Source organism: Hyperolius riggenbachi, chromosome 4, assembly GCF_040937935.1.
Source record: "Hyperolius riggenbachi isolate aHypRig1 chromosome 4, aHypRig1.pri, whole genome shotgun sequence".
NCBI lineage: Eukaryota > Metazoa > Chordata > Amphibia > Anura > Hyperoliidae > Hyperolius > Hyperolius riggenbachi.
The window spans coordinates 104574997-104588034 of NC_090649.1; the positions used below are offsets into that span (position 1 = coordinate 104574997).

The 13038-nt window shown below is 40.8% G+C and overlaps 1 protein-coding gene and 1 long non-coding RNA gene across 5 annotated transcripts in view; one reads left to right on the top strand and one right to left on the bottom strand.

The window, feature by feature from the left end:
* The window catches only part of SNTG2 (syntrophin gamma 2), a 522646-nt gene that overhangs the window by 301131 nt on the left and 208477 nt on the right, over positions 1 to 13038 (bottom strand). The window lies entirely within an intron of this gene.
* The window catches only part of LOC137570435 (uncharacterized), a 134665-nt gene that overhangs the window by 64509 nt on the left and 57118 nt on the right, over positions 1 to 13038 (top strand). Inside the window, exon 3 of one of the 4 annotated variants that reach the window (XR_011031045.1) lies at positions 9065 to 9179. The exons of the other annotated variants lie outside the window; for them this stretch is intronic. This is a non-coding gene — a long non-coding RNA (uncharacterized lncRNA). The remainder of the gene's footprint in view (positions 1 to 9064; positions 9180 to 13038) is intronic. 4 annotated transcript variants of the gene reach the window in all.

The following is a 13038-nucleotide window of genomic DNA, read 5'->3' on the forward strand; positions in this document are numbered from 1 at the left end:
CTTGTTGCATTGTGGGAAATAACAGCTGTTTCTAACTGCCAAAAATGCAAGCAGCATCTCCTCCCAGTGGCATCACCTGCCAGCAGTAAAAATGTCACCATGTGATAAATGTCAGAATGTAAATCTAGGAGAGGAAAGATTTTACAATGGGAAACACTGACTAAATCATTTATACATAATTATTGTACAAATGAAGCACTTTTTATTACATTATTTTCACTGGAGTTCCTCTTCAAGCTGGAAAATTAAAAAAAATGACTTATAATGACTTTTATGTCAATATTATGTGGTGGCTGGATGGTGTACTGGTTAAGGGCTCTGCCTCTGACACGGGAGACCAGGGTTCGAATCTTGGCTCTGCCTGTTCAGTAAGCCAGTAATTCAGTAAGGAGTTCATTGGGCAAGTCTCCCTAACACTGCTACTGCCTACTGAGTGCGCTCTAGTGGCTGCCTCACAAGCGCTTTGAGTCCGACAGGAGAAAGGCGCTATACAAATACTGCCATTATTATTATTATTATTTATTTTTTCAAGTTTATAAGTCTACAGATCAATACCATTATTAAAATGATATGCATAAAGCCTTGTTTTTAGAACTGTACAATTAAAGTGTACCCAAGCCGAAGCCTGGGTACAAAATTATATACGTACTTAAAGAGAGGGAAGCTTCAGAATGCTATTGAGGTTCCCTCTCTTTTTTAATGTCCCCCATCACTGAGCAATGCATTGACGCTAATCACATCGGGGCCGCGCAGCTCTTCTCCCTCTATTGTGGCTGCATGAGCCCACACGCACATGTGCAGTAAGCTGGAGCCGAGGGCTCTGTTCTACTGCACATGCGCAGCCGGGCTCATGTGTCTACTGCGCAGCCATGCTGCAAGATGAGAAGGAGCATGGCCCTTATCTGGAGGGGAGTTGTGCTTAGTGACAGGGGACATCTGAGTAGAGAGGGAAGCCTCAATAGGATCCTGAGGCTTCCCTCTCTGAAAGGGGAACTGAAGTAAGAGGTATACGGAGGCTGCCATATTTATTTCCTTTTAATCAATACTAGTTGCCTGGCAGCCCTGCTGGTCTATTTCTCTGCAGTAGTATGGTGAATAACACCAGAAACAAGCATGCAGCTAGTCTTGCCAGATCTGACTTTAAAGTCTGAAACACCTTATCTGCTGCATGCTTGTTTAGGGGCTATGGCTAATAGTATTAGAGGCAGAGGATCAGCAGGGCTGCCAGGCAACTGGTATTGCTTAAAAGGAAATAAACATGGCAGCCTCCATATACCTCTCTCTTCAGTTCCCCTTTAAGGTGAGTATCTGATTTTGATCCTGAGCTTTGGCTCAGGATCCCTTTAAAACAGGTAGCAAAGTTTATATAGAATAATTGAACTTTGGATTTTTTACTTATTTGCTTCCCCTAAATTGTATTTGTATATTCGTTTTTGAAAGGGAATGTGTGATATACCTTTATTTTGTCTCTTTGAGGGTCCATTCCTCATATATCCCCACTTTCTGCCTATGAACTTTCTAGCTTTCTACAGAGGCTGGAATATTTAAGGAATGGCACTTCACACAGACAAAGTAAAGGTATTTGTATGTTCCCATCAGTATGGTTAGCTACATGGCTTTAATTTGTCTTTGTGAAAACTCATTCCTCAGATATTCATGAGTCAGTTCAACTTAGTTGTTGCTTCGTATTTAGTCTGCAATTATTTGCAGAGTGACTCATAGCTGTGAGCTCCCAAAGAATACATTTCCAACCACTAATCAGGATGGGAGAGGCGAGGGGTACATCAATTCAGTGTAATACACAGTAAAAAAAAGATTACCAGAAAACAGAGATGTCAAGCATCCAGATACAGATAAGAAGCTCTGCCTTGATTCTGTGCTCTGCACTGGCTATGAATGCTATTTAGATGTTATTCAAAAAAACGGAGTGCCCAATCATCTTGTTCTCCTTATAACTTCTCCCGCCAGAAGACACATTGTTATGCACCCTATTGTTATCCCGCCTCTTCCATCCATAGCAACAGAATGTTGTGATCTGTCTGTATAACACTTTGGCCCGTATGCAATTCACTTTTTCTCCTGAGATTTCTCCCAGAAGATCATTTTTTAACTTCTTTTTAAAATAACTTTTCAGTACTTTTCAATTGAAAGAGTACTAAAAAGTAGCTGAAAAAGTACTGTCAAAATTATTCTAAGTGTTTTCTCGCTTGCTGGTGGTTTAAAAGGCATTTTATTGACAACTGTGAAAATATCACCTAGGAGAAAACTCAGGTGAAAAAAATGAATTGCATATGGCCTTTGTCCTCAATGGTTAACTGAAGGATCAAGTCTCAATCTATGCTGGTACAAATTATACGGTTCAATCTAATTCACTTTCACCTAAGTGTTCTCCAAGGGATAATTTGTCATGTACTGTTTAGAATAACCTTACAGCACCCTGCAATTAAAAAAGTGCCCAAAAGTAAATGAAATAGTTCTATCAAACTATTCTGAGTATGTTCTTGCTTGCTAGTGGCTTAAAGAGAACCCGAGGTGGGTTTGAAGAATATTATCTGCATACAGAGGCTGGATCTGCCTATACAGCCCAGCCTCTGTTGCTATCCCAAACCCCCCTAAGGTCCCCCTGTACTCTGCAATCCCTCATAAATCACAGCCACGCTGCTGACAAACAGCTTGTCAGAGCTGGCTGTGTTTATCTCTATAGTGTCAGTCTGCTGCTCTCCCCGCCTCCTGCAGAACTCCAGTCCCCGCCTGCATCCCTTCCCTCCCTGCTGATTGGAGGGAAGGGACGGAGGCAGGGACCGGAGCTATGCAGGAGGCAGGGGAGCAGCTGAGACTGACACTACAGATGTAAACAGAGCCTCACAGCACGGCTGTGATTTATGAGGGATTGCAGAGTGCAGGGGGACCTTAGTGGGGTTTGGGATAGCAACAGAGGCTGGGCTGTATAGGCAGATCCAGCCTCTGTATGCAGATAACAATCTTTAAACACACCTCGGGTTCTCTTTAAAAGGCATTGCATTGGTTAGAATGTGAACATCTGGATGGAAGAGATGTACGTAAGCTGAGCACCACCTCTTCTTCGCACATCTTTAAGTCAAGCAGTGAATTGCTAGCTCATGATGGAGAACTGACACAATCATTTTTTCAACCACTGTTTGTGCACACCTTTAGGTGATATTTCTTTATGCATTAAAGGACAACTATGAAAGTTAACTAAAATTCTAAATGCCACATATATTTCCAGTAATTAATATCAAATAGCAATACAAAGGTTTTTTGTTTGTTTTTTCTCCATCTTTTCATGTTTTATGTGAAGAAAATGACATTTACAGAGAACAGTTTACACTGTGGGCATTACTATGGAGGAATGTGTCCAGCACATCCAGCATACAGAAACAATCTTAACTGGCTCTAATACTGTGAGTAAAATGTGTTCAGAATGAGAATGCAGAAATATAGCTTTAAATGTGTGTAAATAATAATCAGCTGCAGCTCTGTCTGTGTGCTCCTGTATCTCTCACTGCCATTCAGTCTAAAGTGAACAATTTACAGCCAGGTTACAGTTCAGCTCTGCTTCACCCTGATGCCGACACAAAATGTTTACAAACAGCTGGTAAACAATGCAATTTTTTTGCACAGGCTGTGCTGAGAGACCTCTGAAAAGCTTTCTAGTGTTGCTGGCTAAAAGCTCTATAGGTATGTGGGGTCTACAAAAGCAGTTTCTTTGATAATTGATCTTTAATGTAGCAACATCTGTGGCTGTTTTGATGTGATGACCAGAGTTTCACTTTCATTTTCTCCTTTTTGCTGCTATGACATTTTGTTGTGAGTATTTGGACCACAGATGATCATAAATAATACCTGGATTGCTTGCTGTTCCAGCAAGTTACACTTTTTAGATTTGCTTTGTGTTTGATTTGAGATGAATGTGTGAACTTCAGTGGGGATGTAGAAGTTATAAGATAAATTCCATGTATTAAAAATAGATCTACCTCCTCCATACTTCTCCTCATGTATTGAAGTGTGTGTCATATATCAGCTGAATCAAAAAATTGCATTATGATAAAATCTATAAATATTATTAAATTCATTAATATGACAGTGTCCATTACAAGTTAATATAGTGAAATCTACACTATTATTTCAATCCCACATCACTTCTCCTACTTGCAGGTGCAGAGCTTGTCAATCAGCAGTTAAATGTCATCCACATACATGTTATTCTCATCAGAACAGCATCTGTCTAGCTGTCAATCTTTCTGAGTGTCTTTACACATTTCCTTCTATTAGCCGTATGCCTGAGATTCAAGTAAACATTCATTTAATGACTGTGGTTGAAAAAAATGATTGTGTCAGTTCTCCATCATGAGCTAGTAATTCACTGCTTGACTTAAAGATGTGCGAAGAAGAGGTGGATTCTCAGCTTACGTACTTCTCTTCCATCCAGATGTTCACATTCTTCTCAAAACCATCTATGCCAATAAAACTATAGAATGTGTCTTCTTCTTTATAGAGGTACAATTGTAAAGTGTTTCTGTGTTCCTGTAAGCCAACAATGGGCCCTTTCCCACTAGTGGCATTTTGCGATCCAAAGGTACTTATTTTATTAAAGCCAATTTACTTAGAGGCTTGCAAGTGTTTCGGGCCAATTTATTTTAGTACTTTTTTATTTCTTATTTGTTACATTTCCCTGCTTCTAATTAGTACTGCTGCAATGTGTATTTATGGCCATTTGTCACTAGGGAGCAGTGTGAAACAATAACAGAGGACTTCTGCTTTCAGTTTCTATATTTTCTGCTAGTAGAGAGAGATCAAAGCATTCCAGAAATTTACAACACAACAAGTTCTGCTGACTGAGGTCAAAAGCAGTGCACTTATCTCAAATGAGATAACTCTAATTGAAGCTGCTAATTGGCTAAAAAGTAATGACATTTTCATTAATTAGTGCAGTATTTATGTGACACAATATTTACCAATCACAATTGTCATGCCTGCTGCACTTTTCATGCACTTGAGCTCCTATACTTTGCATAGTAGTGCAGGAAAATCCCCTAACAACTGCACTGCAATGTGTTCCGGGAATTCAAAATATTTTACAGCTTTACAGCTTTACAGCTTTTTTTTCTCCTGTTGCAGATGTAAACCCAAATGCCATACACCCAATTGACAGTCATGGAAATTAGAAAGAAGCATAACCGCAGCGCAATTTTGATCAGGCAGTTTTAGCCTGGATAGTGATTACAACATTGTATATAATTACATTTTTAAAGGGAACCTGAAGTGGGAGAGGTATGACACAGTATTTCCTTTTAAACCATACAAATTACCTGGCTGCACTTCTGATTTTCTGCTTGTAATATTTTTAGTCATAGACTCTAAACATGCATGCAGATCAGATGTTTCTGACTGAAGTCTGACTAGATTAGCCACATGCTTGTTTCAGGTGTGTAATTCAGGCACCACTGATGGTATAAAGATCACCAGGACTGCCAAGCAACTGATATAGTTTAAAAGGAAATAAATATGGCCGCCACTATATTCCTCTCACTTCAGGTTCCCGTTAAAGGATAAGGAAAAAAAACAGCGTATCTCAAACACGTTGCACATTGGTTTGCCTCTTGGAATATTTTATCTAACTGTTGTAAAAGCAAAAATAAAATGTTAGCATTGGAAACACAAGGGTCAGATGCCAAACCTATAAAGGATAGCGTTTAATCCATATCCTGATGCAAAACTCTTATCAAGACAAGAATGGCTCATGAATAAAAATAATGGGATTGGTGGGGAGATTGAAAGCTGTGCCAGCTACTTGCTTACAAATTTGACACAAGAAATGTAATTCAAAGGTTACAAAAGCGAGTATAAGGTTAGAATAAAGTATTAAAGTAAAAGGGAAATCTCTGGGGTGGTGGATTTAAATAGAATCCAGGAGCTGAAGTGGGGTTCACTTTCTTTTTAGCCAGCCTGATGCTCGTACTACGAGACTAGTATATAACATGAAAGGTTTGTTACAAAGCACATCAGACACACACAACCGGGTGAAATTCTGGACAGCTCACATAGAAATTCTTGTATACTGTCTAGCACCATTTCTTTCAGCCATTGTAGTAAGTCTGTAATTTCCTCATTCCAGCATATCGTACACGTTACCAAAGCAGGAAAAATGTCATTCATTACCGGTACTTAGAAGTCTCTTTATGGATATACTGTATCTTCTAAAGACCGTTTTATTTTTTGGGTAGACAGAATAGAGAACATTTACAAACCCTACCAGTTTGACAATACAAAGTCACAGCTGGAAAGAATTCTACTAATTTTGTTTCTGGATAACAGGTTTTAACTTGAGGATCAGGAAGAAAATATGGTAGAAGTTCTCCCTTACTCTAAAAAATGAAGTGTGGTCCGGTGTTAGTCGAGGAATGCAGACATCAAACCAACAAGCGTTGATTCCAGTGATACCTTTAATGACCCACTGTACATGTTTATTGCAAGCTTTTGAAACTTTAAGTTTTTCCTTCAGGCTTTCTACAATACTAGGTCAGAACCGTACCTGTCCATTTCTGTATAAAGGCTGAAGAAGAAACCTAAAGTAAACCAGAGATGTTAAACTGTAAAGATTTGATACTTACCCGGTGCTACCTCCAGCCCCATAAGCTCATCTGAGTCCCACGCCGTCCTCCCTCGATAAGCCACGGTAAAAGGCTCAGTCGCGTCAGTCTGGGTCTTCTGCGCATGCACAGCAGGTCCACATATGCGCAGTAGACACAGACTGGATGCGACTGAGCCTATTACCGGGGCTGATCACAGCTGAACGGCAGGGACTCAGACAAGCTTATGGGGCTGGAGGAAGCCCCAGGTAAGTATCAAATCTTTACAGTTAAAAGTCTCTGGTACACTTTAAGGTTTTGAAAGCTTGCAATAAGCCATGTACAGTTACACATTAAAGATATTATCGGAATCAACGCTTGTTGGTTGGATGTCTAAAAAAGAAAGAGGATTTTATTATTTTTATTTATATCTCTTGCTGACATTTACTTACTTGTTATGTCAGGAAGTGATGGTATCAATAAAAACCTGAGGAAAAATATAACATTATAAATTACTAGTAAAAAGGCCCGCCCGTTAAAAAACAGGCACTAGGCCACAGCCGCTACCCCCCGCAATGCGCACACATACGCGTCCCGCTTGCTCGTTCCCCACCACTGTCTGAAGTACATGCACACAGGGAGCTGCTTGCTTGGCAGTTGGAAAAAGCTGTTATTTCCCACAATGCAATGAAAACCTCTGTGAACCACACACAGCAAACTGTCAAATCCGGTCCTGTGTCCTAACTGCTCTGGTTGTGCACATGCTCAGTACAAAAAAAGCCAGGGACACACAACCCTTCAGTTGATGACACAGGGACAGTTGCATCTTATTGTATAGGATAATATTTTTCAATCGAAAGCTAAAATAAAACTAAAACTTTCATTGAAACATTGAACTGTGTAATCTACAACTGTTGAAAATAACCTTTACTTTTCACTTTGCAGTCAGTTCAGTGACTTCCCAGACATTGCAGGTGATTCAAAGCCTGCTTAAAGAAAACCTGAACTAAAAATTAAAAGTCAAAATAAGCATTCACAAGTCATACTTACCTCCCACGTAGTTTACTCCTCAGTCTCTTTCTCCTCTCCAGTGTCCTGTTTGTTCACCGTGATCAAGGGAATTTTCCGTCCATTTTGAAAATGGCCATTACCCATAACAGCTTTCTGGTCAGCACACAGTTAAACTGTAACATCGCCCACTTGAGCCATAGGGAAACATGGACATTATCTGGTACATCAGTTTTCCTCTCAGCTATAACTGACAGCAACTGAAATTTTATTGACAGCAACTGATATATTTCAGTTCTGACAAAATATTGTCAGAACTGGAAGGGATTATTGTCAGAAGAAAATGGTGAGCTTCTGAAAGGAACTGATGGCAAGGTAACTATGTAATGTTCATTTGAAGTTACCTCATGTGTTTATTTTAAATATTTTTACTCAGGGATTTAAGGGATACCCGAAGTGACATGTGACATAATGAGATAGACGTGTATGTGCAGTGCCTAGCACACAAATAACTATGCTGTTTGCCTTTTTTTCTTTCTCTGTCTGAAAGAGTTAAATATCAGGTATGTAAGTGGCTGACTCAGTCCTGACTCAGACAGGAAGTGACTACAGTGTACGATTTTCCCTGAAATGTCACATTAGGACTATGATGCATAGTTGTGAATTACAATATGTAATTACACATAGGCGTAATTTCTGCTCATCACTACTCTGTATAGCGCTGTGGATATGTGTACCAGAACCTTGTCACTGCACTTCTTCTACAATGGCTATCCCTCCTCACCCCTTGCCATGTTATTTACCATATTATACATTAACAGCCTTCTGTTCTGTTGCAGGAAGGTTCACAGACTCATCGTGGTTCACTTATTCTGTACTTAGACGGCCCTAATTCTCACCATTAATAATAATGTAACTGCATTGCTTTATCTAATTATCTGTGAACACATCAAGGCTGTGGGTGAACGTCGAGCTGTTCTTTAACCTAAGTGAAAAATGACTGCAGATATTAGGGAGACACAATGCTAAAAGACAGAAATAAAAGTGGGTCATTTAGAGGTTTGTATATTCAAGAACCTATCAGGGCAACAATGTTACTAAATTAAAGCTGACATTTTAATTTACTTTAGCTAGAAGAACGGCGTAAGAGGTACCCATTATACAAATATATAATGTGTACTTTTGATATATTAACCAACCTACACATCAAGGCAAAGCTAAATGTGACTGTGAATTCCAGCAAATTTGCAACGAGTTTTGGTATTTTTTTTAAGCATCTGTTCTCACTGTGCATACTGGGTTGTAATTTCTAAGCAATGTGCAGCACTTAGTACTGAGGATATTGATTTACATGACCTTTTCTAATTCAGTCCATTCCTTTAAAGGAGTACTGTAGCCCCCCTCCCCCCCCCCCCCCCCCCCAAAAAAAAGTTTAACTTACCTGGTGCTTCTTCCATTCCCCGCAGACATCCTGCCGGGACAAAACAATTCGTGGCTTGCATCAATAAAGTCACAAAAAAATGGAAGTGAGCCGCGTCGGTCGACTGCTGCAAGGAGTACAGTGTATGGTTGAAGCCCCAGGTAAGTTAAACTTTTTTTTCCGGGGGGGGGGGGGGGTACAGTACTCCCATCTGCTGCTTTGATTTAATTAATTAAATAAATACAGTAAATGACAGTGGTGTCACACACACACACACACACATAAATGGTTGAGCTTAGTGCATATTCTTGGTTGAAGTGTGTCATGTGATGCCCTCTAACAGCCCAGTGGTGTTCTGACAACTGAACCATGGGAAAGCACTTCTACAAAGCTGGAAGAAGCCTTATACTAACATCAGTGTCGGCACTACCATAAAGACAAAGGAGGAAATTGCTCCAGGCCCGCAAAGCCTGTCTTCATCCACCACTGGCTACATCTTCTCTATGACCTGTGGCATGATATTACGTAATAACACATGCCAGGCCAGGTCATGGAGGAGAGGCACCCCTGTGTAGATAAAGTCTGGGAGTGCATGAAGCCATGGACTGACAGAGAAGTGTGCCCAATGGGACAGGTGAGACGCTACTCTGCCAAAGACTCTGCAGGGGCCCCAGGGAGCACAGATAAGTTGGGGGTTGAGGGAAGAGACTGCAGCCGGCTCAGGAGGTAAATTTGGCTGCAACAAAGGGCCCTTCATGCTGTTTCTGGTTTGGGTGTCTGTCAGGGATGCCCCCAGATTTATTTTGACTGGGGCCCATTTTTATACCGGCCCTGGCTAACATCAATCACTCTGCACGAATTCAGAAGCCAGAGTGTAATCAGATGTAGAGAAACATAGGAGATAAACTGCTGAAAACACACCCATCCCATAGAAACCAAAGGACTGTTTTTAGTAAACAGACAGTGGGGGTACAGCAGTAAGCAGCTTTAATGGTCGAATGTTTGTGGGTTTTTTTTTGCTTTTGAGTTCAGGTGCACATTAGGGTGACTCAATAAGCATATGAGCCATCAGTGGACCATATATATATATATATATATATATATATATATATATATATATATATATATATATATATATATATATACCTGTGGACCATATATATATATATACCTGAGAAAGATGGAGACCCTGAAAAATTTTGAGCATGGCTAGGATATAGATAAACATAAGTTTATATGCCAGTGGAGTGCCTCCTTGTATTTCTGGAGAGAAGTGAACCAAGACAATCCATGGCTCGAGAAAACACAGAGGAGACAAGACACCAGGAGCCAATAGCGGATTATGTTATAACACATCAGAGGGCAATACAAAAGCTTGGCAGATAAGCTTTTTGACCCTAAGGTTGTATGACGGACAAGGGGACAGGATTTGCGCTATGCGTATGGAGGAAAAAAGTTTTTGTCATCTATTTAGAAAGGGGTCTTTCACAGTGACAGTGGTGAAAATCTGGAATATGGATCAGGATGTAGTTATGGCAAACTCTATATCTGCATTTAAAGAGAGCTTGGATTGAAGGGCATCCACAGCTATAATTATTAGGTAAGTCCCAGAAGAGTTGATCCAGGGATTCATCTGACTGCTATCTGGAGTCAGGAAGGAATTTTTCCCTTTTAAGGCTAATTGGCCCTGGCCTCGTAGGGTTTTTCACCTTCCCCTGGATCAATTGAGATATGTGCAGGTTCAGGTTGGTGTTTTTTTTTTTTTTTAATTTATCATTATTTTTATTTATTTTCTTCTGGTTGGACTTAAAGGGCAGATGCTTTTTTTCAACCAAACTACATACCTATGTGACCAGGATAAGATATCTAAAGAAAATCACTCATATTTTTTCAGGTTGCATAAGAACTGCAACCACCATTAAGGATTACAGAGAAATTCCCACCCCCGCTAGGGTGTGTGAGGGTCCTCGAAGGTTGCACTCAACAGAGGTGACGTAATAAGTAAAGTTTGGTAGATGGAGGCACTCAAAAATTATAAAATAATTAAAAATGGTTAAAAAGAAGTGGTATAGTTGGCTTACCTCCCCTGTATATTTCAAAGTAGCCAATATAACTCAATTGAAATTTTCAAGAAGGGTCAGACAACACACTTTTCGGGCATTTCCCTATTCATTAGGTCTATAAAAATCACAAAAAGCACCTTGTGCCCAGCGATAGTTAGACTTGAGTACCTCAGACACAAGGACTATGGAGCTCAAGTCTAACTATCACTGGCCAGAAGGCATTTTTGGTGATTTTTATAGACCTGATGAGGCAGGAAGTCTCCTGATCCCACTTTGTGCAAAAAAAATTGTATATTGGCTGCTTTGAAATCCACAGGATAGGTAAGCCAATTATACCATTCTTTTTTTAAAGAATTTTTAATTATTTTATTATATTTCTGCACCTCCATACAGAGGCGTATCTACAGGGGTGCAGTTAGGGCACGTGCTATGGGTGCCACTTACTAGTGCGTTCTGCAGCATCCCTGGTGTTCTCCATACAGATTCTATTTTTTTTATCTGGGGACTGTAACGATCGGTGGGCGCAGAGAGTATCTGATTACCGATGATCTGCAGTATCACCGGAAATACAGATATATACCAGATTATAAGTGATCTGCAGTCTCACCGATAATCCGATATACAAACTAACCTCTGTTTACCTGAGAAGAGTGTAGTGTTTGGTGTAACAGTAACACTTAGAGGACAAGGCCTCAATGCAGCAAGGAGTACTGCACAGATTCCTTCCGCAGACCTGAGCTCTCCAAGACGGGAGGAGTCAGACTGACAGTAGGAAGGTATATCTGAAAGTGACCCTCAGGAGGAAGGATCGCTAACAGAGCGAGGAACCGCCTCTAACGGTAAGGTCGGTTCTCGAGGTCGGACAAGCCAGGTCGTACACACACGGACAGATAAAGTACAAGATCAGGAGGCAAAGGCGGAGTCAAAGTACAGGCAGGGTTCAGCAACGAGGTATCAGATATATCGGGGTACAAAATCAGGAGGCAGAAACAGAGTCAAGGAACGAGCCGGGGTTCGGCAACAGAGTATCAGAAATATCGAGGTACAAGATCAGAGTTCAGGAGGATAGTCAAAGCAGGCAAAAGTCATAACATATAATCACAATCAAACTAGTACTTTAGCTATCAACAGAATCTAGCTAAGTGTAGGATTACAGCTCCAGCTGGTCCCGGCACACTTAAGGATCTGACTACAGGTCTGAGTGCTCCCACATATGTGATCGCACGCCAGACAAAGAGCAAGTGAACAACCAGCAGTATATATACTCTAGGACCTTTCCAGGACCTCCCTAATTGCTGGTCCAATGAGAGCAGTGGAATTTGTCAGCTGACCCAGCTGGTCAGCCGACACCCTTCTAACTGCTATTTAAACTCTGCCTCTGTGCTCGCGCGCGTGTAAGTCTGAATCCTGGTGGACTATCAGTCCCAGCCACACCAGTACTGTCATGCAATGTATCTAGTGCGGGGGCCGCCTCTGATGCGGATTCCGCCGTTACCAATGCGGATTCCGCCGCACTGCCCATGCGGCATGCGGCGTTTTTTCCGCGTTGTGACGCCATGCTGGACGCGGAAACAGCCGCCTCACCTCGAGAGACGGCGGCTTTTCCGCGTTTCCTCACAGGGACATTGTGTTGCCTGGTTACATTTTTTGGGGGGACAAGCTGCCTGTTACTTTGGGAATACGTATAGGCTGCCCTATTTCAATACTTTTTAAAAAATGTATATACGCCATACTTCACCTCAACTTGGACAAAAGTTTAACTGGAACTAAAAATTTCAAGGTTGAACCCTCCCTTTTCACAGGGGTCAGATTTTAGTATTTGTCACAAGCGCTGTTTTCCCTAGATACACCTATGTCTCCATTTACTAATTGTTCCTTGTTTTTTTAATTGGCTTCATATACTACCTCACAGATAATATTATTTATAAATGGCGATAAATGACTAATCAATGGAAAA